The 25,911-nt window shown below is 46.9% G+C and overlaps 1 long non-coding RNA gene across 4 annotated transcripts in view; it reads left to right on the forward strand.

Annotated features, from left to right (window-relative positions):
• LOC106984023 (uncharacterized) overlaps positions 1-25,911 on the forward strand; it is a 798,380-nt gene that overhangs the window by 344,029 nt on the left and 428,440 nt on the right. For all 4 annotated transcript variants that reach the window (XR_008293707.1, XR_008293706.1, XR_008293705.1 and 1 more), the window contains one exon: positions 8,998-9,060. This is a non-coding gene — a long non-coding RNA (uncharacterized LOC106984023). The remainder of the gene's footprint in view (positions 1-8,997; positions 9,061-25,911) is intronic.

Genomic DNA, 25,911 nt, shown 5'->3' on the forward strand with positions numbered 1-25,911 from the left:
CCTTCCCATCCTATGTGCTTAAAGTCAGTATGTGCAGCCCAAATTTAAGGGGTGGGGAATATGTTCCACCTCTTTGAACAGAGAGTATTTACATACATTTTTTGACATTGTTCTGTATGGAGGACTTGTGCATTCTCTTTTATTTTTCTTCCATTCATTCATTCAAACGTTTATTATGTTAGTATGAGCTTATGGATATTTATGTTATACTCTGGGTTTTAACCCAATATACTATGTTGTTATTATTATTTTTTTTTTGCTCACATTGCTCCAGTGGTAGATATTGGGGCGATTTCAGCTGGTTTCTCTGTTCCTCTGACGTATCCACCTAGTTCTGTCTTTTGAGCACTCTGCCGTTGCCTTTCCTGGCCATAGTGGGGTTACCAAAATCCATGAAAGAAGTGCTTTCTAAGAGTATGTACTCCACGCCTAGGTCGGTGGTAAACATAAGGTTATAGAAGTTAAGGTACCAGGGTCTCATCTCTAGTAGCTCTGTTTCTAATGAGGCGGGGGGAGCTTGACCCTTGTTCCATTTTGCCATTGTTGGTTTGTTTCTCTAAGTGCCCCCATACAGAGGAGCATGGGATGCCACAGTGTCTCAGAGGAGAGGACACCTTCATCTAGTTTGGAACATGTGGGGAAACATTCCAAAGGAGGCAACTCTTCAGCTGAGTTCTGAAGAATTGATCAGTATTTTGAATACGTGTCTGTTGAGTGTTCTAGTACAGGCTGGGTGTTGAGAACATAATGGAGGGGAGAAGAACCCAGATAAAGTTACTGGATGCATGGAGACCTCAGTTAAGTGAGGAACTCAAGCGTTTAGTAGCACAAGGGGCAGCGAATCAGGTGGCGACCTGGTGGTGCAGCCCTGAGGTTTCGCCTGCAAACTTTCCTTTGGGTTCTCACAGCTCCGTGTCCGTTAAGCTCCTCTGTGAGCATGTTCCGCCACGATTCCAAAGCCCCTGGCTTACCGGGAGCTGTGTGCTGACTCCTGTGCGTTGCATCAGGCACAAGGGAGAGGGGAGGAAAGGCGGGGGCCAAGTGGGACAACCTCCCATTTTATCCTTTTTATATGTAAATGTGACTTTAAATAATATTTTGTAATGACCTGCGTTTCTGTTAGGGAATATCTCTTGATGATTTATCTTTCTCTCTGCAATTATGACAGCCTAGTGATCTTGTTAATTAATGCCAAAGTGGGTTTCTCAGCACCTCATGAAAGGCTTGTCCTTTCAGGACACCGACACTCATGCCAGGGGCACAGAAAGCCGTTTTCTGGTGGATCCCCCACCTCCTCCTTTTCCTCTCCTTTGGCCTCTTACTATATTTGCATTTTCCCTGTTCTGTATCTCCTCCTCTTCCTCTTCATTCTCAGCCCTCTACCTTTCTCCTTTTCCTTTTCTTCTCTCCCAAAACACAGCTGCTCCTTATCGCTCTGAAGCGTTGTTTCAAATAGTTCATCAGTGTGTTCCTTTGGAGGCTCTCTTTCTTCTGGAAGGATTGTGTTATTTTACCGTTTCATTCGGTATTTCCTATCCAGTAAGTTTTGGTTACCTTACAGACATCAGGGAAACAAGAGGGAACCAGAGAGCGTCCTGCCTGCAAGACTCTTAATTTTGACCCGTAAAAATTACGAACACGTTGAAGGAGTGAATGAACGATTCTCTGGTCCAATAAATGTGTTAATCCTACCTCGGGGCTGGCAAACTGTGGCCTGAAGGCCAAATACTTGCTTGTTTTTGTAAATAAAGTTTTATCGGAACGCAGCCCCACCCATTCACTTGCATATTATCCATGGCTGCTTTCCTGCTACAACCACAGTTGAGTTGTTGCACGATAGAAACCCTGTGGCCCACAGTGCCTGAACTATCTACTTTCTGGCCCTTTACAGAAAAAGTTTCCCGATCCCTGCTCTGTTCCCTCACTGGAGATTCTGAATGCCCATTATATATTCAAAAGTCTGAAAAAATTGTGCGGTCAGGAAACTTAATTTCTTCAACACATTTTTTTCCCCAAATGTATCTGATCACAGAACCCTCCTCCAACCCTCATTTCCATGAATTGATTTTGTAGACAGTGCCCTTAGATGAAATGCCTAGACCTGAAGTTTGTCTTTGTCTGCCTGATTTCCATTCTGGCCCTCTGTCTTCCCCTGGCTGGACTTCCCCTGGCTAACTCCAGCTCCTCTCTCAGCCCCTTTGAAAATACCCTTCCACTCAGGCATGAACGCAGGGATTCTCCTCCATTCCAGTGAGACAGGTTTCTCTTTCCAGGAGCAATGATGTGTAAAGCCCAAGTCACCACTCATGGCAAAACAAGTTAGACGGGTCTTCTAGCCATGGGGTTTCCACTCTTGCCTCCTCTGAGTCATGTCAAAGGAAACTCGTTTCGATTTGTGGTTTATTTTTCTGTGGTATTCTTGAAGCAGAGATTAAATGGAGAAGGCTTAAAGATCAGCCTGACCTGAAGGGAGGGTCACGGTGGTATTGAAAATCCCAGCAGGTGTCAGTTTCCCCTAAGGTCCCGAGAGAACCTGGGGAGCTACCGCAGGAGAGCCATCCTTCCTGTCCTGGATGTTGAGGGGTGGTCTTTGGAGGGGAAGACTCAGATTATACCTTGGCACTTGGAGAGTGCCTTAAAAGTAGACATGGGCTCCAAGGTCACTTCCCAGTCCTGCTGCTTCTTCCGTTCTCATAAATGAGGCTTGAGGAAGACAGCAGAGTGTCGGGTACCACAGGTGGGGTGTGGGGACAAATGCTTTTTCACTGGGCTGGGGGCGTGAAGTCGATAGATAGCCACCAGCCGTAGAACCTGGAAGAGGGCGTTTCCAGAGCCAAATAAATAACCACAGCGCTAAAGTCAAGGAATGGTGCACAGAGCCCAGTGTAAGTGTGGCAGGCAAAATTATAAAGGAGTATTTTCTCTCACCCTCCAAATTTCCTAATCGCCAGGAAAATGAATGTGATGGTGTTACTCCTGTGATTATGTGATACTACATAGCAGAAGGGGCTTCGTAATTAAGATGTAATTAAGGTTAGTAATCAGTTGGCCTTAAAATAGGAGATCAGCAGTTTTCTTCATCTAGTGGCAGGAAAGGAAGGCAGAAAGATTCAGTGCACAAGAGGGTCTGCCCTGTTTCTGGCTTTGAAGATGCAGGGAGCCATGTGCCAGGATACAGGAACAACCACCACAAGCTGAGAGCAACCCCCACTGACAACCAGCAAGGGAATGGGGACTTGAGACCTGCAACCACAAGGAACTGAATTCTGCCAACAACCTGAATGAGCCCAGAAGCATGTTCTTCCCCAGATCCTTCAGATAGCATTTAGCCTGGCTCACACTTTGATTTCAGCCTTGAAAGATCCTGAGTAGAGAACTGAGCCATGCCATACTGGGCCTCTGACTTTCAGAACTGTGAGCTACTAATGTATTTTGTTGAAGCTGCTAAGTTTGTGGTCATTCGCTTAGTGGGAAACCAAGATAATAAGCAAAGCATCAAGATGGCTAATAATTTGATGAGGAGTGTCAAAGGGGCATGTTATAATGTTTTTATAGCATCCCTTACTTTGTTAAGCTAACACTTCCCTCTTCTGTAATAATGTTGGCTAGTCTATGTGGTTTCTTTCTAATCTACTGCATGTCTCCACTCCACCCCAGGAGTTGACACCAGATCCAAGTCTTGCTAACGACAGGATTTCAACCTCCTGGCCACACTGATAAGTTCAGGAGTAAATTTATAACATAAGTGGGGCAGACAAAAATTATTGGAAAGACAATCTCAATGAACTCATGAGCCATGAAGACTATGTGAGTTTCTTTTCTGGTAGTTGGAGAAAGCTTGGGAATAAAGCAACCACAGAGGAAAACAGAATTGTTAGATGGAGAGGGTCCATCCAATTGAAACATAACTCCAGCTAGCACCCATGTCAAAGTGCAGGATTTGTGAGCCCCATATCGTTCTCTGAGGTTGGGCTAGTTTTACATAATAGGTTGAATCCCCAAAACCATACCAGACGTCATGGAACAGGCAGACAGTTCCCTCATCTGCCCGTCAGGATTTCCCCATGAGTCTGCCGCTAACTCATATGTGACCTCGGGCCAATTGCTTCTCCTCTTTTACTTACAAAGTTAGGGTTTGGATAAGAACTAGCAGAGTTCTTGAAGACCAGCTAACACCACGTGATATCCATGATTCCCTGGATGCACACCTGCCATCCGATTCTCTAATGGATATGGGCCTGTGTGTGTGAACATCGGAGATTTGGAATCATTGTTCTATACTTATTAGTACGGCACTCGTCATTCAGAGTTTCGTGGTACCCGAAGATCTTTCGTGGGTGTGAGACTCGTGGCCTTCTCTAGTTATGCTGTGAGCATTGTCATCTACATGTCATGGAAGAGGTAATGCGGTTCAGAGAGGCAAAGCGACTTGCTCAAGCTCAGGGAACCGGTAAGTAGCAGAGCCAAGAGGAAAACCGAGAGAGCCCAGCTCCGTGGCACTACCCTTTCTGCCGCCATCGTTGCGTCGTTCAGACTGCTCAGGGAGGGTTCCTCTGCACGTGGCTGCCCTTCTCTGTTCCGCACGCTCAACGTTTGGGTTTGTGCAGGAGGAGCCCGGTGCATCGGCCTGGAAGCGTCCGCCCTGTGACTGCCCATTATAAGACCAGCACTGCCACAGAACAAGTTTCTAAGCCCTGTCCACAGAAAAACCTGAGCAAGCCCGAGTCTCGCCCGTGGTTTGAAGAACTCTAATGAAGGGTTGATCTGTGTCCTGAGCCTGAGTCTAAAGAAACTAAAGAAGAAGAGACAAAGGAGTAGCAGATGAAGAGACACAGATTAACCTTTCTTCTAGCGTCTGGTTTGAAACCCAAGTGGGTCTGAAGACGGGGCCAAGAATTCCGCGCACAGTCCCTCAATTACATGCTGTGCCGGGGGAGATGGCTTCACGCGCTTGGGACGTGCCAGGGAAGGTTGACAGCCCGAAGGCGTGGGGCAGACCTCCTGCTTCCAGCAGGGCTCCGAGCCCCAGAGGAACAGGGAGGAGCTGGGCCCACCTGTGCTGGGCGTTCTCCCTGGCTCTGGCATCCAGCAGGCCGCTCCCTTCTGTCCTGGGGCGGGAAGAGGAGGAAGTGGTGTGCTAACCAAGTCCAGTCCGAGGGGAAGGAACTATCATGAGTTAAGGAGCGTTTCTTCTTAAAATAAACATAATCCTTGCACAAGTGTGTACCTTTTCCCGGACTATCGGCCATGAGAAGAGCATTGTCCTTGGGTGCTATGATGTGCCCTCTGCCCATCTGTCCTTCCTTAGTCCCCTGCAGTGTCCTGGGATCCCTTTGGAGCAGAGATGAAACCTGAGTGTGCCCCGACACCTTGCCCTCGTTTTACAAGATTAGACCTGGAGAGCGACGCTTATCCTTCCGCATGGAAAGTAACTTCCACTCCTTATGGTGTCTTTAATCTCTGTGCCATAGGCCGAGAAAACTCAAATAGCCGTTTTCAGCTTTGATAAAGAAAACCAAAATAAACTAGTCTGGCAAAGGGTATCTACAGGAAGTCCCAAATGCTCATTAGGTTCTCCCATGAAGGAAAAGTGCCCTAAAGCCTTGCAACTCAAACTGTGGTCCATGGATCTGTAGCACCGCATCCCCAGAGAGCCTGTTAGAAGTGAACAGTCTTAGGACTTGCCCTGGCTCCCCCTGAGCTGGAACCTGCATTTGAACAAGATCCCAGGTGATCTGTGTGCTCATTACACTTGGAGAAGCTCTGTGTGAAGTCCTTCCCACCCAGGGGAAAGGACAATCCAGTTGTGAATACTTCAGTATTCCCATCCCACCACCACCATCCCACCACCAGGGGAAAGATGCAGGTATACTAATAATCAGGAGAGAATGTTGGGGAACGTGTATTTCGGTGTGTGTGTGGGGGGGGGGGGGCGGTGGCTACCACCGGACCTCCTGTCTGAGAGAAAATTGGTTGACTGTTTTCGTAAAGACTGAGCAGACACATTCATTCATTTACTTTTTGTTTGTTTTGAGAGATGACTCTGGGCTCCACACTTTGCAATAATCTCGGCGTACTCTGGTGGAAAAAATAGACATCATCGCTGTGCGCATGGAATTTATCGCCTGCTGGGAGCGACGTATGTTTACTTTTATGTTTGTCTGCAGTTGTGACCGGGAGGAAAAGAACAGGGGGCTACGCAGGAACTACTCAGTCACCTTGGTAGGAACGAGGTGATTTCAGGGCGTTCTGGAGGGGGAATCGTACAGATCATCTCGACCAGGGACCAGGAAGCTAGAGCTCATGGGTCAACTCCAGCTTGCCACGTGTTTTTTAAGTGACGTTTTAATGGAACAAAGACACTCCCATTTACTCGTATTTAGGGCGGCTCTGGCCCTACAGCAGCCAATTCCAGTAGTTGTGACAGAGACCGTGTGGCTCGGCAACAGCTAAAATATTTATTATCTGGCCCTTGGAGAGTAAGTTTGCTCCAGCCTTTTAGGGCTTTTGTTTTGTTTTGTTTTGTTTTGTTTTGTTGGAGATGAGCGAAACGATATCCAGGCAGGGGAAGTTAATTACCCACGATCACAGAGCAAATGAATGCAGAGCAAGCATAGGACTCCCCCTTCCCTGCTCTCAGGGTTGGCAGGGGCACCGGGAATATCTAGGACATGCTATGGCAGAGGGACAAGTGGAGCCAAGGACCCTGTCTGGGCAAGGGCCCCAAGCAGCGAGCTGTGGACTTAGAAGCTGGCCTTGGTAGATTAGGAGAGACTGTCCAAGGCCCAGTGGGGAGAGGAGGTCACAGTGCACCCAGGAAGGAGGGAGGAGCTAAGCCTTGAGCTGACGCACAGACAACCAACCGAGGAGAAGTGGGGTGACGATTTACATAGCAGTGGTTCAGAAAGCCCACAAACAGTGTCTTTCTCCAGAAAACTCCATTTCTACAGACCTGAAATGCCAACCCCAACAGAATGAAAATGAGAGTGTATGTGGGGTGGGTACAGAGGTGGGGGACCTGGGCCAACGAGACTTCCAGGCAAGGAGAAGAACAAATATAGACCCCAAGGCAAGCAAGGGCCTGAAGCAGCTATGAAACTGTAAGGAACTCCGTGTGGATCGTCCACTTTGCACTTTTTCTGAACTTGACCTCACTGTGGGTAAGACCACCTCCCTAGTCATCGCCAAGGCAGACTCTTCACTGGGGCTTTTGAGCCACATCATCTGAGCAAAAGGCTTCCACATATAGGAAGAAGGTGCTAATTCCTTGCTTTGGCTCATGCATTAAGCAGAACAAAACAAGACAAAGCAACACAACAGAACTCATCTGATACCATCAGGTTCTGCATCTGAGGGAGATTATTTTTGACTATGTTTTTCAATTAAGAGAGTATCCTAGAAATAATATCAGTCATTAGAGTTAAGCCCCATTCATCAATGTATACTGATTGATCTTAGTCATATTCACATAGGAGAATGGAGGCCATTGGGGGGGAAGGCGTTTTTTGTTTTTGTTTTTGTTTTTCTGTGAAGTCCAGTTAGATGCGCTTAAAAGTAGAGAAAATAGAGGCATTAAATTCACTCTTGAGCTTGTCAAAGAAATCCAGCAATTACTTTAAAAAAGTGACAAACTCAGGGCCAGCTTTCTATCTGGCTGTTTGTTGGTCTTTCAGTCTTCGTGTGATACGGTTGAACCTCATTGTTAGGGGCAAGCCACTCTGCTCCTGGATTAAAGGACTGTTCTGAAACTTGTAGTCAGTAATTATTTGGGATTTTTTTCCTCGCCTGATGTTGTCATTTGAACTAAAGGCTAAGACTAGAGTCTCATTTATTACCGTGATTCCTCCATAACAGGGATGGATATGGAATTTAAATACAACCCTCTTCTGAAAGCCACGGTGCCTGCTCACACACAAAAATGTTTACTGAGTATGCTGAAATGTCAGAAGCAAGGCTCTTATGGAATCTGGTAGCAATGTCTGACATGCTCTGGAAAATTCCAATGTAGTAGACAGAGGGCTCCAAGGCTAAAATTTAACTATTTTCCCCTAAAGTTTAATTTCCATGGCTTGATTTCATAAAAAGCAATTTTCATCATGGTTTTTAGGTGGTCATAATTGAAAGAGAAATTTCTCCCCCTGAGAGGGTCTCTGAAGATAGCTGTCTTTGACATTGATGCATCTCCCTCTTGGCCAGAAGCCACAGAGATGGGTCCCCCTCATGTTAGATCATTAATTGTTCGTCTCCAGGTTTGCACGCACTAAGCTGAGAACCGAGGCAATTATGCAATTAAGTCAAGCAAAAAACGATGCTTGTGCTCCACTGAGCCACAATTTTAGTTGACAGTTGCTTTGACTTGACTTGTCCTGATAATTGCTTCAAGTCCTACATGACCCTCTGACAGAAAGTGTGAGCTCCTTTAGAGAGTGTGTGAATTGTGGGGGACAGTTCCACCATCTTCTTCCAGAAAAGTGGGGAATGGATACTGATATGTTTCATTGACGTCAAATACAACCCGTGTTAGTTGGGATTTGCCCAGAGGCTGATCCTAAGACAAGATCCCAGATGCATTGGATTATCCCAGAAGTGATTCCGGGAAGTGTTGGTAGAAGGATGAGGGTGTAAGACCGCACATTACCTCTGCGGGTAACGAGCTTACCCCCACGGGGCACATCTAAGAACCAGTGTAGGCACCCTGCTCAGAATTCCTGCCTGAGGGAGATACACAGACCCCCAGTGGTCACTGTTCAGGGCCTTTACCGGAGGCATTAGCTCTTTAGCACTTGGGGCACAGTGGGCTCCAGCTTACAGGGAAAGCCATCGGGCAAAGAGAGGCAGGTGTTGGCCTGTGAAGTCTGGCCGGCAGGCTCCGCGAAGAGGAGTCCCAAAGGGAACGGACGGGGCACCAGCTCTACGTCCAGACCTCCTCAAGCCAAAAACCCTCACTTTTTGCCCCTCCAGATCTAGCTCCACCTTTCTTTTATTGTCTGCTTTCAGAACAAGTTCTGATGTTCGGACCTGACCTTGACGAGCGTGCACCTTGTCATTCTCCTGGAGAAGGTAAGTCACCAGTGGAATATGCACATGAGTTTTCAGTCTCTTTGCAAAACTCAAGATATTAGAGGCACTTCAGATAAAATAGTCCCACGCTGGATTACCTGAGTTGGATGATTCCTCTTATAAAAGTAACTCCGTAATGTTACCTATTTTTACTCTCAGGTACCCTTTTGTCTTTTAAAAAGAAAAAAAATGTACAACTTCCAAACTGAAACACCCCACTGTATCTGGTCTTTCTATATGCCTTTCAACAGCCTCTGGCTCGAGGTAATGTCATCCTGATCAGATTATTTTCTTCGCTAGACTACATATATAGCCAGGCCAAGCCAAATCAACACGTATTTATTTAACAATTAATGTGTATCATGATTACATAAGGTAAGTACTTCTAAACCACATACTGTGTAACTTGCTCTAAGTCAACTTTTCTTCTTTGCCTGTGGTATTACTTGCAAATACATCTAGGAAAGGAATGGACACAGAGCTAACAATGTGTTTGTAGGATGGAAAGCATAATCCCCTTTCCGCATTTTGCCTCATGTAACGTTCTTAGAAAACCTGAGTACACATGAGCTCAGGAATTGTTCCCACCAGTATTTACAATGGGATCCTTTATTCTTTCAATTACAGCTCCTTTAAGAATGCTTGATAATATTAAAATCTAAGTGTCACGGGCACAGAAATTTAGGGTAATCTTTTGGCTCCCTGGAAGGAAGTCCGCATGTATAGATAAGTACCCAGAAGAGAGTTGTAAGGGAGCAGGCCTTGTACATCATTCTCCTTAGCTGGGATCTCATTTATCTCATCTCCTGAGACCTTCGTGTAATGCTGCTCTGTGCTCTGAGAGCCTTCACTAGCTCCCCTGCACAGAGCGAGTTGTTTTTCTGATTCTCCCACCTCCACCACTCTGTTTGGTGTTTACCTGTTTTACACCCTACATAGTGAATTTCTCAGAGCAAGGATAGTATCTTATTCAAAATGGGAATTTAGGGGGTGCCTGGGTGGCTCAGTTGGTTGAGCATCTGACTCTTGATTTTTGGCTCAGGTCATGATCCCAGGGTCATGGGGTCAAGCCCCGCATCAGACTCTGTGCTGAGTGTGGAACCTGCTTGAAATTCTCCCTCTCTCTTTCCCCCCACAGCTCTTCCTTTGTCCCTCTCCCCCGCTCACACACACTCTCTCTCTCTCTCTGAAATAAAAAAAAATGAGAATTTAAAATTCTCCACTTGCCTAGGATAGTGACTAGGACATAATGGGTGATCAGCAAATGCTTGTTAAGTTGACATGAGGAAGAGTGTTCTTTATTCTGATAACGGCTACAAAAAAAAAATCTACACCAAATATCATAATTAGTGGTGAAATATTTAAAGCTTTCCCTTGAGATTGGGAACCAAACAAGAATGCCTACTATCTTTTTAATGTCACAGTGCATGTCCCAGCCAGTTCAGTGAGGAAAGGACAAGAAATTTTAAAATATAAGGATAAGGGGAGCCTGGGTGGCTCAGTCGCTTGAGTGTCTGATTTCAGCTCAGACGTGATCTCGCGGTTGACGAGTTCGAGCCCCATACCAGGCTCTGTGCTGACAGCTCAGAGCCTGGGGCCTGCTTCAGATTCTGTGTGTCTCCCTCTCTGCCCCACCCTGCTCATGCTCTGTTTCTCTCTGTCTCAAAAATAAAATAAACATTAAACAAATTTGTTTTAAAATGTAAGGATAAGAAAGGAAGAAATACAACTATCATTAGCACACAACATTACTGGAAAGTAGAAATCTAAAAGTCTACAAGTAAAGTGTAAGAACTAATAAGTGAATTTAGCAAGGTTGATAAAGTCAGTATGGAAATATGTACGTCTGTGTACCAGCAACAAATACTTAAGAAAATGAAATGAGGGTCACCAGGACGCTTTAGCAATAGCATCACATACATTAAATATTAGGGGAAAAAAATCTAACAAAATATGTACGTGACTTCTAAAAGTATAAAACATCATTGAAAGAAATTAAAGAATGTGTTCTTCCCCCCAACCCTCATGTTTTCCATGTTTGTGGACGTACAGAGTACAGAGTATCCTGGGAGTGTAGAGTGGCCGAGAAGGAATCACAGAGCAATCGAGACCCTGGTTCATATAGATCCGGGTAGGCTCTTCTAGTTATCAGTTGCTGTGTAACAAATGACCCCACACTTTGTGGCTGAAAACAGCGTTCAGTTGCTTGTAGATCTGCAGTTTGGGCGGCGGCTCGGCAAGGGTGGCTCGTTGCTGCTCCATGTTGCATCAGCTAGAAAAGCCGGACGCGGTGCTAGGAAATTTCTAGATGATTCTGGTACGCGGCTGCTGAGTGGGTGCTGGGTGTTGGCCGAAAGCTCCGTACAAGCGTGTGCCTCTCTTTGGGCAGCTTGGGCTTTCTCCTGGAGTGGCCCCAGAGAGAGCGTCAAGGAGAATAGGATAGACGTGCATGGTGTTTGTATGACCTGGCCTCCCAAGTCACGCAGAATCACTGGCAGCGGTGCCAGTGATCTGGATCTGTCGATCCAGGCAGTCACAAAGTGCCACTCAGTTTTAAGAGGAGGGGACATAGACTCCACCTCTTTGCGGGGAAGCAGCAAGGTTCCAGAAGAACATGTGGGGCAGGAGATGTTATTGTGGCCACCGTAGAAAATAAAATCTGCCACAAAGGCTCCGGTAAGCTTTCTGGATTTTCTCTTTTGTTACAAAGTTTTGAGCAGAGGGGTGACGTGACCTGACCTGGGATATATTTTGCCTTATTATTTTACCTTATATTTGTATCTGGGCTTTGATTCCACAGATAGGATTTTGTTCTAGAACTAAAACACATGGGTCATTGCATATATAACTGTGACCCTCCGGAAGTCAGGTGCCCAGCATATTACAGAATATCATCAAGTGCTGGGATCCTTTAGATTTTTGTGTGGTCATATCCAGTGGCCAGACCTGGGCGGATGGGCCCATGAGTCCCAGCAGTTCTGCACACACGGGGATCTTCGTGTGCCAGAGAAGGGGCGTGGTGGAGAGACCCGTTTTCTCAGGCTGGGGTGTCGGTTTCCTGAGCGAAGACATACACTGTGCAGAGACAGCTGCCCGGCAGAGGCAAGGTCTGTTGGAATGTGTCTTGACGACCATAGAGGAAGCTCTACCCCTCTTGATTTGGAGCGATTTCCCAATTCTTACCCAGAGTCAGATGGAGTCTTTGGATGAGATGAGTGAAGGGAGACAATGTGCTTGCTTTCTGTCCTCCCGGGCACTGGGGAGAAGGCCAAGGAGCTAAGTAGGTCACAAGAGGCAGGAAGAGAAAAAAAGAGCAGAGCCCCAGAGATGGAATTTCTAGGGGAACCCTCGCCAACTTGGATGAAATGTTCTCTAGATTACTTGTGCAGCTCAGTATGGCGTCATGGAGCAATCACCAGCACGACAGTCAGAGAAAACGGCGTTTGAATCTTGCCTCCAGCACCCATGAGCTATGTGCTGGTAGACATGTAATGAAGTCACGCCTCAGTCCGTCCATTAAAAATTAAAGGTAAGGATGGCCGCCAAAGGTCATTTTGAGGATTGAGTGAAATGACATACACAATACCCCCGGTACAGTTACAGTCACGGTGGACTCTGAAAATGGCGGGTACCTTCCCCTCTCGCTATTGCTTCCGTCCATCCTTCCTTTCCGTTGCCCACTCTGACATAGCGAAGCTCGTGCGTATCCGGCCAGCACTCCTGGAGATTTTGTCTAGAGATGAGGCATAACATTCACGAAAGAAGACTCACCATCTTTTCCACCATCTTTTCATGGGATCACACAAACTTGGCAGGTATTTTGAGTTATTTAGTAATTATGAGTAGGAAGGGTAGTGGAAGAGAGGAAAAGGAAGGAAGGAAAGGGAACTCTATTTTACTTGTAGCAATAAGAACTCATTTGTTTATGAAAACGAAAGAGAACATAAAAGAAAAGTGGATGGGCTGATTCCACATAAAGCCAAACAAATACATATTTTAGTAGATCCCCCGATGGAACTTAGAGGTTTGGGTAGTTTTGGTGGTTTTTACTTTTTTTTTTCCCTAGTAATCCTCTATACCTAAGTATATTGTTTGGGTCCACACAGCCATCACCCGTCAGCGTCGAGAAGCTTTCGTCACGTATCTCAGTATGCATGCGGCACGGCTGAGCATGAGGTACGTGTTGCTGCCATCTTGTTGGGGATATTCTAGATGGACAACACTTGTAGGTGCAGACTTATGGAGGAAGACTCAGTGGTGTGCCAGAACCAGCTCGAACCAGCTCATGAGACCTGACTGTGCCAACTTGCTAACTCCACATTCGTTGCCGTCCCTCACTTTGGTAGCTTAGAATCATGAGCCACCCGGGGAGTATTTGCATCATGGACACCAGCAGAAGTCCCAAGTCAGCATGCACCCTCTCCCTGACCAAGACTGATGGCTAAACATCTACTGACACACCACTGGACAGACAGAATGAAATGAAAACTTGTAACAGCTTCATTCAAAGGCAAAGAAACTATATTACATATTAAGATTTTGGTTTTGTTTTAAATAGGCAAACATGAGTTATGTACTTGAAGCTATTTAAAAAAAAATCTCAATTTAGAACTTGTATTTTGAGTTCCAAGGGGTTGCATTGATTACCATCCAATTTAATTTTAAAGAAGAATTTCATTGGTTTTGGATTCATTGAAACAGGGATTTTTAAAGAATTGATTTTTGTTTTAAAGTTCAATAAAATTTTATTAATTTAATTAGTTCCTATCAATTTTTAAATAAGCAGTGGCTTAGATTCAATTTGCGTGCTTGGGGCACCTGGGTGTCTCAGTAGGTTAAACATCTGCCTTCAGCTCAGGTCATGATGTCTTGTTTCGTGAGTTCGAGCCCTGTGTCTGGATGTGTGCAGACAGTTCAGAGCTTGGAGCCTGCTTCAGATTCTGTGTCTCCCTCCCTTTCTGCCCCTCTCCTGCTCGCTCTTTCTCTCTGTCAAAATACATAAGCATTAAAAAAAAAAAAATTTTAATTTGCATGCTCTCTCTCTCCCTCTCCTTCTTCACCCCCTCTCCTTTTTCAACCCAGTCTTCTCTGAGCGCATTAATGGATCTAGGCCATCATTTTGTGGATAGAACACAATGGGTGATTGTAAATGAGGTAAAAGATCTGGGCCAGAATTTTGAGGTGTTGTTGCCACTAGGCTGTATGTCACCGACTCTGTAAACCAGGAAAAAAGAATTTGGGTAGATGTAGGACAGGGATTGTGTTTGTGGTGGAGGTCAGTCTAAGCCAGTTGGACTTGGTGTCACATTCAGAAGTTGATTTGAGAGAGGAGTGTTATCGGTAGGCATCCCATCGACAGGATGGTCCGGGTTCACCTTCCCGGTGCTTGTGGACATGGGGGTAACCAGGGAGGAAGCAGCGTCATGCAGTGTGATCAGAAGAAGGCCAAGTTAGAAGATAAAGGGCCCACAGTTCATACGTCTTTTTAGGTGAGCTTGCATGACTTCAGAACAGGATCGAAATCACAATCCAGAGGAACTAGAAAAAGGAATAAATAGGTAACGAGACTGCAGTTAGATTCTGAGGAATGAGAACCCAATTGTGAAGATGTCTTTCCCCGCTCGCTTTCTTCCGCCCGCTAGTCCCACGTGATGCTTTCCAAAACAAGGATTTGCAGTCCAGTAAGTTTGCAACTTCATGGTGTCATCCTCCACCCCCTCTCAGAAACGCATAATGGGCATTGGTGTAGTTAAGGCTCTGACAAGTCGTGCAGTTAATAAAGCCGTTTATGCTTGTGGAACTGACTCCTTTGAGCACAGAACACATTTTGGGCATCACAGTGTGTACCTTCTGAGACCACACAGACAGAGCATCTCAGATCAGTCTGCGACGTAGGGCAGAAAGAGCTTGGGGTCTGGTCAAATACTCCCAGACCCAAATCTGGAGATAAGGTCTGCAAAGAGACGAGCACAGAACCAGGCACGTAACAGACCCTCGTCGCACAGTGGCCTGAATTCTCCCAAGGCGGAGGGGGGCATGATTCTGAACGAGAGGCTGTCCTCACAGGGGAGTCAGGTGGGTTACTTGCTCTCTGCAGAGTTACCTGCCTGGAGTAAGGACGTGAGAAGGTCTAGAGTGGTTTACGGAGTGAATAGAGTGATACCCATTCCTGACTCTCCTGCCGTCTTGGCGTAAACTTTTTGGCTGTGAAGTTGAGTTCAAGCTTCATGTTCCTCAGGAGGCTCCCAGAGTTCCAGGGCTCAGAAAGTCAAATTGGGGACAGGTACTGAGGGCTAACTATGTACCCAGGATTAGCATCCCGGGTTTCGTAAAGACAGTATCTGTTGGTGAGTGTCTGCTTTCTTCCCTTTCGAGCAATCTGCAAGGGAAGAGTAGTGTCTTCTGGAGGCTCCCAAGATCTGAAATAAGAGGATTAAAGGAAACTGTTTATAAAGACCTGGGTGTAAACAGTAGGGCTCTGGAGAGAGGAGGTGGTGGGGGGAGTGTGCTCTTTGCGCCCTGGTAATGATCAAGACGTCTTGGATGGTTTTACCTTCCTGCTTCTTCTCCAGGGTGTGATCCCCTGGGGGAAATGCACCCTGGGATCGGCATGTGGCCGATCTTCCCCAGCTCAGCGGTCATTTTTGACTCAGTTGGCTGAGTCATAAGCAGAGGGTGGGTTCAGATCCTCATTTCTAAAATATTTCCCATGCCAGGCCTTGTGCTAGCTACCCGGAGTACAAAGAAGGAGATGGGGCAGCCCCCTCCCTGAAATCACTCGTGGACTGGGCGGGGGAACAGATGTACATACTAACTGATCATTAAGCCACAAAGCAGTGAATGCTGGGATAATCCATGAAAAGTGCTTAGAATACTGTCTGAGCACATGATAAGGGCTCAATACATCTTGATTACTATTATGATCGATATAATTATTATTATTAAACAGGCAGGTTGCAGTGGGAGCATCGAAGAGTGTGTGTGTCGGGGGTGGCTCGTTTTGCCTGGAAGCTGAGAGAAAGCTTCGCAGACAGAAGGTAATATTTCTCTTGAAAAGCTAAGAATGTGGCCACGCTCAGGACAAGGAAAACATATCCCTCTGGTCAAAGAAACATGTACCAAAGCCTTGACATGAATATTCAAGCATGTCGAAAGAACTGCAAATATTTTAGCGTGGCTGAGTCATGAGGGGTGTGTGTCTGTGTGCGTGTGTGCATGTGTGTGTGTGTGTGTGTGTGTGTGTGTGTCTGTCTGTGTGGCCAGAGACAAAATGGGAAGATAAGAGGTTAAGAGTCAGCTTGTGCTTGAGAAGGTGATCACTTACTGCAAAATTGGGATTATAAATGTTTACAATAGGAACATAGCTATGGTGGTTTTTTTTAAGAAATATAAATTAAGGTAATTAACTATGATGAATACAGTAATGCACCTCTGAAAGTTGCTAAGAGAGTAAATCTTAAAAGTTCTCACCATAAGAAAAACATCTTATAACTGTATGGTGACGAGTGTCAGTGAGACTTAGCGTGGTGATCATTTCACAATACATACAAATACTGAATCATTATGTTGTCTACCTGGAACCCGTGCAATGGTATAATGCCAGCTCTACCTCAAGGAAAAAAAGTGAAAAGCTCTTTGACCAATTGATTCCAATTCAGGGAGTCTATCCTCACAAAACAGAACTGTTTATGTCAAAGCATTAGAAAAAAATCTGAACCAGGAGGAATTGCGGAGTAAATTTTGATATGTCTCTCTGATTCCATTAGGGAACTATTCAGATTGTTATTAAAGAACAGACTTAGATAGTTTGGGGGAAAGCAGGTAATGTAGCTTCAGGTGAACAAAGTCTAGAAATAAAAACGGACTCTCAAAAAGAATCTGGACTCTGTTACAAAATGTGCTGAGCTGGACGATGAGAAGACAGTATTTTGAAAGGTTAAAGTTGTTATTTGTGGGGGAAGGCATCAAGGGAAATTTTTATTTTCTTTTCTGTATTTATTCCAACCAGGGAAGAAGGGGGGGGGGCGGCAGGGGGTGGTTCATGTGCCCCAGTGGAGAAACCAGAAAGCGGCCTGGTTTGTGACATCCCTCCGCCCACCCATAGGACACCGAGCCATGCCTCCGGGGTTCACCTTGGAGCTGAGAGATGAGCCTTTGTGGGCATGTGGGTGAACCAGTACCCCACAACTGCACCCAGTAACAGTGAACTTGAACTCTCCAACAGGGGCTACAAGAGTTCTTGAGGGAGAGATCAGGGTGACCAGGGCCAGGAGAAAGACTTCTTGTAGACGGCAGGATTCAAGCTGACTCTCACAGGGTATGAAGGTTTAGACGGGGAAGAGGAAGGAAGCTAAACCTGAACCCCGCTTGTCTTTTCTAGCTCCTTAAGGAGTAAGTAAACCCTGATTCTTGAAGATCTGCCTCCCACTGGTGCCTTATCTAAATGTCGATGCCTCTTTGTACGAAGCGAGCTAAACTGAGCCATTTGCTGGTTGGAGACATGATTGTAATAACTACCAGTTACTAAGCACTCGCCCAGCACGTTAACCTGCCTGGCTTCTTCCTCTTCACCGAGCCCTATTATAAATTGATGTTTTTACAGATTGGAAGACGGAGGCTTGGGTAGATCACCTAAAATAACACATAAGTGCTAGAGTATAACTGGATCCAGGCCAATCTGGCTTCAAAGTCTGCGAGTGTAGGCCGTGGTCACTTTCCACTGTACTGGTTTTCCCCTCCACCTCCCCACCTCGTATCACACCTATCCTCATTCATCTGGGGGAGAAGCAGGGCCCCCAGAATGATCTCTGTTTTCTGAACAGCAACAGCGAGTTACTGAGATCCATTCTTGTATGCTTTCAACCGGTGTGTGTTTGTTGAATGAGCACAGTGTGTGGGATGCCATGCTGGGTGAGGGGGTGACAATGCGCCCAGGCGCTCCTGGAATGGAACCCATCGTGGGTTCCCAGGCTCCTCGCTGTGTGTATGGGGGGACCGGTGTCCTTTAGCCCCAGCCCGGGGCCAAGTCCTGCCATCTCTGGGGTGGTTAGCGCGGGAGCCTTATCATCCAGGGGAGAGACCTCTGAGCCGGCCGTGTGACATCAGAGCCTCCTCTCACCGAGACAGGACAAGGCTGAGTTCAGTGATTTCCCACATCTCTCCATTCTCGCACGTGGTTCTACTTCCCACCTCGGGAAAATACGAGGCCTCGGAACATGGAGGCAGGGTGAATCACACATGTGGAACCGAGGGAGAGAAGCCAGGCCCCATGTATAGTGTAATTCGTGTACAGTTCACAAACAGGTGAGACCAACTGAGCTGTGGAGTTAGAGATCTGTCAGGATACTGGTCCCCCCTGGAAGGGTGGGGTCGGGGGGTGACTGGGAGAAAGAAGGAGGATGCTTCCAGGGGCCGCCGGGTGGGTCCTACATCTGGATCTGTGTGCTGATTCCCCCGCGTGTTCCCTTCGCGATGCTTTGTTGACCTGCACGCCTAGGACTTTGGGTCCTTTTCTTTATGGGTAAACAGTACTTTAATTAAAAACAGTATTCACACAGCATCAAAAGAGAGTGGTGAGGTGGGAAGTGTCCCCGAGGGCTTTCCAGGGGAGGGCAGGCGCTCCGGACTGGCTCTGTGACCGGAGCAAGTCTCCTGCCCTCTCTGGGCAGTAGGGGGTCACTCAGGGCAACAGCCTCACTTTATAGATGATGCCGGAGGGTCCGTGCTGTCGACCCTGCCCGGATTTCCCCAGCTCTGAACTTGAACGGGAGCAGGGCACTGTGCTGTGCCGGACCCGGCGCCTGAGCCGGGAGCCCTGGGCAGGAGCCCGAGGAGCACGCTATCGTGAGCATTCAACAGGTGGCACTCTTCCCTCAGCCTCCGGAGCTCGTGCGGCAGGGGCTGCCTTGATGCAGGGCTGAGCCAGGAGGCGAATCTCCAGGAGCAGGCCTCTCCACTCCCGGGAGCAGGGGTCTCAGACCCAGGGTCCCCCCGCACATAGTCCGCCCCTGGCCATTCTTCTCAAGGCTCCCGGGATCCCCAGGAGGAGCCCGGGACCAGTGTCCCCGGTCCCCTCCTCCTTGGGAGCGCTCCCACAGCCCTTCTGCTGGCGTCCGGGGGTCCCGGGCTTCAGGCGGCGAGGGTCCTCCTTCCTGTGGGGCGGTCCTTCTAAACAAGAGAGAGAGAAATTTCTGGGAACCTGGGTGACTACTCCAACAGAGAAGGGAACATGAATATTTCATTAAGGTGGTTCGAGCTATTAAACAACATTACAAAACCAAGCGTGTTGGCAGGAATCTGAGAAGCACATTTACATGGGTACAAATAGTGTGAAAAGAGGCCCAGTGAGGAGGCAGCCTCCGGGAAAGCCCCCTGCTGGTCTGCCTGAAGTGGCCTCTGGGACACCCCTGTCCCCGCTCCAAGCACATTCCAAAGGGGAGGTGGAAGGGGAGCTCAGAGATGGCAGGACCCCCAGCCCAGTGTAAGTTCTTTCAGTGCCCTGGGGCAGTGGGGGGAGACTCTCAGGCATCCCTTTCCTGGTCTGAGGGGCCAAGGGCCTGGGAGGAGCTTAGAACCCATGGCTGCCCCAAGAGACTTCCCTAGAGTCTCAGATGTCTGCGCCGGAGGAAGTCAAGCTTGGGGAAACAGGGCGAGACGTCCGTCACAGTGAGGGCAGGATCCAGCGTGAGGCCCCATGCTACCCTCTGAACCACCAGTGGACCGGCCGTCTCTCCCCCGTGTGTCCCTCTGGCTGAAGGACAAGGACACACAAAGGCCTTTTATGCAGCCTCCGCCTAGAGCATTGAGATGTCCGTACACCTCACGTGTGTCCCCTTACACAAGTCGAGGCTACCTCCCCCCAGAGACCACTTTTGCATGATTTCTGCGCAAGATGATACTACAAAAACATGCGTGGAATTTAGCATTTTGCATCTCTGGTTTCTTATAAAGCTCTGACGTAGATGCTGATTATAATCTCCATTTTACAGACGAGGACACCGAGGCTTAAGGAGGTTAGGTAAATTGCCCGAAGTCACACTGCTTAGTAGAGTCAGAGGGCAGTTGAAATCTAGGTTCATTTGAATCCAGAACCTACACTCTAAATCCATCTTGGCTGGAGAACATGTCAAAGCCTCTGGTTCTCTGACTCCCTGATGATACCAGAGAGAGGTGTGACGGAGGAGGGCTCACAGAAGAAGCTGGAGAGTAAGGCCATGGGAACAAAAGACCAGGTCATTTGTGAAGGCTGCTATTTAAGCACTTGGACAGACAGCTTAGCTGCTCGGAGACTCCGTTTTTTCTACTTACCCTGAGAACTCATCAAAGAAATACCTATAAAGTGCCAAGCCCGGTGTCTGGTCAACAGTAGGTACTCAATAAATGGCAGAGCCCTTCCTCACTTCCTGCTGTTTCCCTCCACCTGCCCAGCTAGACATGGTTCTCTTCCAGGTTGATTCTTTCTGCTCAGGAAGAGTTTTCTAGAGACGCTGTGAGTGGTGACTCCAAACTCGAGCTCTGTGTGGGATGTCCTTTCCCCACACCTTGAACGCTTCCTGTCTCAGTACTTACCACATCGTGCTGTAGATTGTTTAATTTGTCAGATATCTTTCCTCCGCTGGGGACTTGATGTGTGAGGAAATGTGTCCACCTCTTTCCCTGTGGAATCCCAAGGTACCAGCAGAGGCCCTAAAATGTTAGAACACTCATTAAGTATCTGTTGGTGGCCGTGTGGATGAGAGGATGGGTGGGCTGATGAGTGGGAGGAAGGATGGAGGGATGGATGGACGGACTGATGGGTGAATTGGATGGGTCATTTGGTACATAGATAATCAGCTTGAGTATCTTCACTTATCACATTCTGTCACATGTGTACACACTGGGGTTTCCAGGAACATTGTCCTCCTGTTTACCATTAACTCCACGTTTTTTTTTTTTTGTTTGTTTTGTTTTTTTTAACCATCCTGAGGGAGGTAGAAGCAATACCCAAGGCTGGCCCTGCCCAAGCTGATAAGGGCCACTGTCCAGCCAAACCCCCACAAACAAACAAAGGCATTTTCTGAGCCTTCTCCATCTCCACAAGCGTCCAGGAAGAAAAAATTCTGTTTGGTAAGAGTAGATGCCAAAGTCTATCCCTCATTTCCACAAAGCTTCCCTTCACTCCGGAAGTGGGGCTGCCTAGGATTTCTGGAATCTTAGACTCCCTTTTTTCTTTTTTTTTTTTTCCTTCGGTGTTGATGGGAAGGAGGGGGTCTGATAACCAGGCTGCTAATTGCTCTGCCTATCAGAAGATGGTCTTTCGTTGCCGTGTGTATGCGGGGAGTGGGTGGTTCAGAAGGCAGAGCGAAGCTGGAGTCTGTGGCTTGGCCGGGACTGGGGCCCAGTGGAGAGATCAGGGTTCAGGGAGAAACGAGGGAGGGCAGGGCCAGTGGAATGCTCTCAAGATAATCTCCTGTTCTTATCAACGGCACGTTTCCCCAACACACATACTTAATGTACTTGAACTTGTAACCCTGGAAAGCAAAATAGCAGCTTCAATCTGTTGGGCCCCAAGGGAAGCAGATTCTGGTTCTGGTTCTCGAGTGGGCTTGACCAGAGATCAAACCTGGGAAGGGGTCTCCTTCTCATGCCCCTTTACTCCCTGTCATGCTCTTCCAACTTCCTCTTTGCAGATATTATCTGGGGACTCTCTTCATGCCCACCTTGGTCCCTTTTCTAAACAAGTTCTCAAAATAGACTCAGCTCAACGCAGACCCGTGGAGGTGTTAAGGAGTGAGAAAGCTCTTGTTTGTACCAGCGCTGAGATAAATAAACCTGTCTTGGGAAGCTCCCCTTTGCACTTGGCCAAAGAAATGAAGTCCCTGTCTTAAATGAACAGATTGTTCAACAAAGTGGTGTGCGGGGGTGACCTGTCAGGGACTATTGTAATTATTGTCTCAAGGAGGGAGAGACAAGATAATAAGAAAGGAAGGAAGAAGGAAGGCAGGGAGGATGAGCTGAAAGGATGGGTGGGCAGAAGAGAGAAGGGTGGTACATAATATTTATTGAGTATCTACTTAAGTCAGGGACTAAGCCACACCTTGTAGCACATTTTTCTCTAAGATCCACAGCCATCTGGTAGATTTGTTGCCTTCCATTTAATAGATGAGGAAGCTGAGGCCCAGCAAAGTTAATGAATATGCCTAAGGTCACACAGCTACTGGAATTGAAGCCCAGTAAACCTGGTGAGATAGGCTGCCTTCCGTCTCACCCCTGCTATGATCGGGTGGCCCATTAACTTGGCCCAATGAGGTTCTACTGGTCATCAGGACCACCACGCTTAAAGCCCCAACTAGGGCCTCCTTCCTGGGCAAGTCTTCATTCTCAAACTCGGAAGCTGGAGTTGTCAGTCCTCAGAACTCACTGCCCAGAGTCTGAGATGCAGTGAGAGGTCAGGTCTTATCCAGGGTCCCATGGTTGTCTGAGGCAGGATCTGGGACTAGATCTGTAGTTTCCTGTATCATGGTCAGTGAGGCTGCTTTGGAGACACTTTGAGTCTCCTGTGCAGTCAGTTCCATTATTGTGTAGAGTCGCAATTCAGAGGGGAAATCACACAGGAGAATGGGATGGAGAATATGAGAGCCTAAGTCTCGACGTCTGCCTTTACACGGCTGATCTGCGAAATGGGACTGTTGTGCCATGCTGTGCCCACAACAGTCCTCCACACTTCATCCTTTCAGGCTGTTAGTAGAATATTTTGAAGACTTTATAGAAATAAAGGTTGGTACATATAAATCATATGGAGTGAGTTACCTGTGACTCTGGAAGGGAGTCCTTCCAACCCCCATTAGTGAGGTTGGTCAAGAGGGCTGATAGGGAGTCCAGGGAAGATGGCTGATAAGGTGTAGGGAAAAGGTCCCTGAAGTCAGAACTCTTGGTTTGTGCTCAAGCTTTGACCAGTTGTTGGGTGGCTCCCATTGTTCCTGTGATAAGGCCTGGACAGGACAGGGTAGCCTGTGGGGCCCCTTCTAAGAAACCTCATCTTCCATCCCTTTCTCCCTCCCCATCCCATCCTGGGGTCCTCGGATTTGTCATGCCATCTCCTCTGCAGGGACACTACCTGGAACCCCACCCACTCCTCCTTTTCCTGCCCAATTTCTCGTCTCTGATCTCATCCCTGTTGTTATTTCCTCAGGAAAGCATTTTCATCCTCACGGGCACGTCAACTCCCTTCTGTTGTGTGTCTTTTCTCCCACATACCTCTGTGATCATACTTTCTGTTTGTGGATTACCCTGTATTAAACAACCATAACGATAAACTCCCTGACGTTTGGGATCATGTTGGTTTATGCTGTCCGTTTTATCCCTGCGCTGAGAACGTGTGATAAATTCAAATGTTTGTTGAATGATTGAATGAATGAATGAATGAATGAATGAATGAATGAATGATAGGGCATTTGGAGGAAGGGGTTAGGAAGGGGTTGAAGGAGGGGCTAAGGAAGGGAGGGGTTGGGGGGGAGGCCGATCCCCAGCTGTATTTGACTTTTCTCCGAGAAGACATTTATTGTCAGTCACTAATGGTTGGACCAGTCAGATGTGATCTCAAGTCAACATGGCCCCTTTGAATTCCTCCCAATTCCCCAAGGCTGAATCCTCATGGAAGCGCCCCCCGCCCCTCCGGTGCTCGAAGCCCCGAGGGGAGATTCCATACCCTCCCAGCTCTGGCAACCAGACTGCGCACATTATTTCTTGCTAGAAGACTGCTAGCTTGTACAATGCCCATCCCCCATTCTTTTATTGCATACTTTCTTGATCAAACTGTAAACCAACAAGAGAATGCTGAGCAATCATTAACAGCTGTTCTTGGAAAAGGACTAGATCACATAATTGTACATTTTACAGCGTTCACCCTGGCCACTGTCCCACCTCCACTGCCATGCATGTCCTCTGTAGCTGGAAGCATCACACACAAGACTCCTGGCTAAAATCAGAAAGGGAAGGAGCAGGGAGTTCAGGAGAAAGATCCAGAAAACAATTTACTTGCTATGAAGTTGCTGAGAAGCTTAAGGCCACTGCTTTTCGGTTGGCTGTTAAGTGAATATGTAACTACTTTATATATTTCAACAAAATTAAACTTAAACCTACAGAATTAGGTTTATTAATTTCTGTCAGGGCTCAATGGGGGAATAAGAATGGCCATTCATTATGGACACACAATTACTGGAGACAAAAATGAAGCCCAGCACTATTAAGTATAATAAAAATGTTGAACACTGAAGAAATTTTCATTAAATATAATCTATTCTTTATATTACTACACTTAATCCTTTGCTGTCTGCTTCTCTGTTTTTCTCCAACCTATTTAATTTTATTACTTAACTTTTTATAAATGTTTCTTAATATAATTATGATTAAATATTTGGGAGAAGAGAAGAACGTTTAGTCCCTTAAAAAAGAAAGAAAGAGGAGTTTTTCTTCCATCTCCTCTTTGCTTCACCCCTAAGATGGTGAAAAATGATGTTTTTTTGGAAAAAGCAAGTGCTAAGTGGGATTTTATTGTGGGGGCAAGGCCGGAGCACGAGAGAAGGGAAGGCAATAAATAAGAAAGAAGCCCCAACCAGCAAGTGCGGGAGCCCTCTTTATATCACACATTTAAATAAAAGTCCAGGGCCTGACTAAAGACGCCTGAGAATATTTGCATGACCAAACCATGGAATTAAAAGATGGGCCCGGCCAGTGTGCACTACGGGAAAACATTTGTGACCTAAGCATTTATTTTCAAGCCACGGTGTTTTTCCCTAAAAGTTGCTTTCTCCTCTTGGGGGGGTGGGGGTAGGGGGTGGATAATGGGGAGCTCAATGGGGAATTTAATGGTCTTTGCCAAATATGGTCCTGCTGCTGTGTCTTCAAGCTTCTTATTGGACGTATCAAGGTCTTACGTATTTTTTTTTTTTTTTAACACAGCTCAATCAGGAAGTAGCAGTCCCTGTAAGCTTGGAATATAGGGATGTTGGAATAAAACAGTGACTGAACTTTTACCCACTAATGAGTGCCTTAATGGCCACGTGCAAAACAGAGGGATCTTGGTTCCAAGTCACTTCAGGAGTTCGGTTCTGGGCACCACATGTTCAGGGTCAAGCATTAACTATTTTCTCTTCTTCCAGCCACGTAAGATGAGAATCATGCCTTTGTCCATGGCAACCACACAGCCCTGCCCAACCTCCAGGCCCCACTACGTCCACGTATTCATATTTCCTGGACCCCATCCTCTCAACATGCTTATTTCGTCATTTTGCTAAGCTGGGTATTTGGTGTTTATGTTGTAGTTGATTATGTCAACTGTTCACAGCTGAGTCACGTAGCGTAGAGTATGACGCCTTTTCTCATTAATAGGATGTCTTTGTTGCTCTTACTACTATTTTCATAGTTCTTGACAAAGTTACTCTGCCCCCAGTCCTGCTTACCATTTGTGTAAATCTTCTCAAATGGCGATATTCTATCCATACCATCTTCTCACAGAAGTCTCTCCACCTTCTGAACCGCTCCAGTCTGGATTGGTAGCTCCCCGGTGGGGATCACAGCTATGACCTTGGGATTTCGTCCTGTCACCATTTCAGGTGGCCTTCCCATCTCTTTCACACTGAGTCCCTATTTCCTTAGTCCTACACCATCCTCTTGGATTCTCTCCATGTTTTATAGAGCATGTCTTCTAGTAACTTGCAAAGGAGGAACGCATAGGAATTAGAACTTTAGGAACTTGGACTTGAGAGAACCTTCCCTACCAGTACCATCTAAGTAATCTCCTCCCCCCCCCTCCCCCCAGTTTCTTTCTAGAGCATTGCCTTTTTGGATCCTCTGTGTAGCCTCTGTGTAAAC

The sequence above is a fragment of the Acinonyx jubatus genome, chromosome E2 (genome assembly GCF_027475565.1).
Source record: "Acinonyx jubatus isolate Ajub_Pintada_27869175 chromosome E2, VMU_Ajub_asm_v1.0, whole genome shotgun sequence".
Lineage (NCBI taxonomy): Eukaryota > Metazoa > Chordata > Mammalia > Carnivora > Felidae > Acinonyx > Acinonyx jubatus.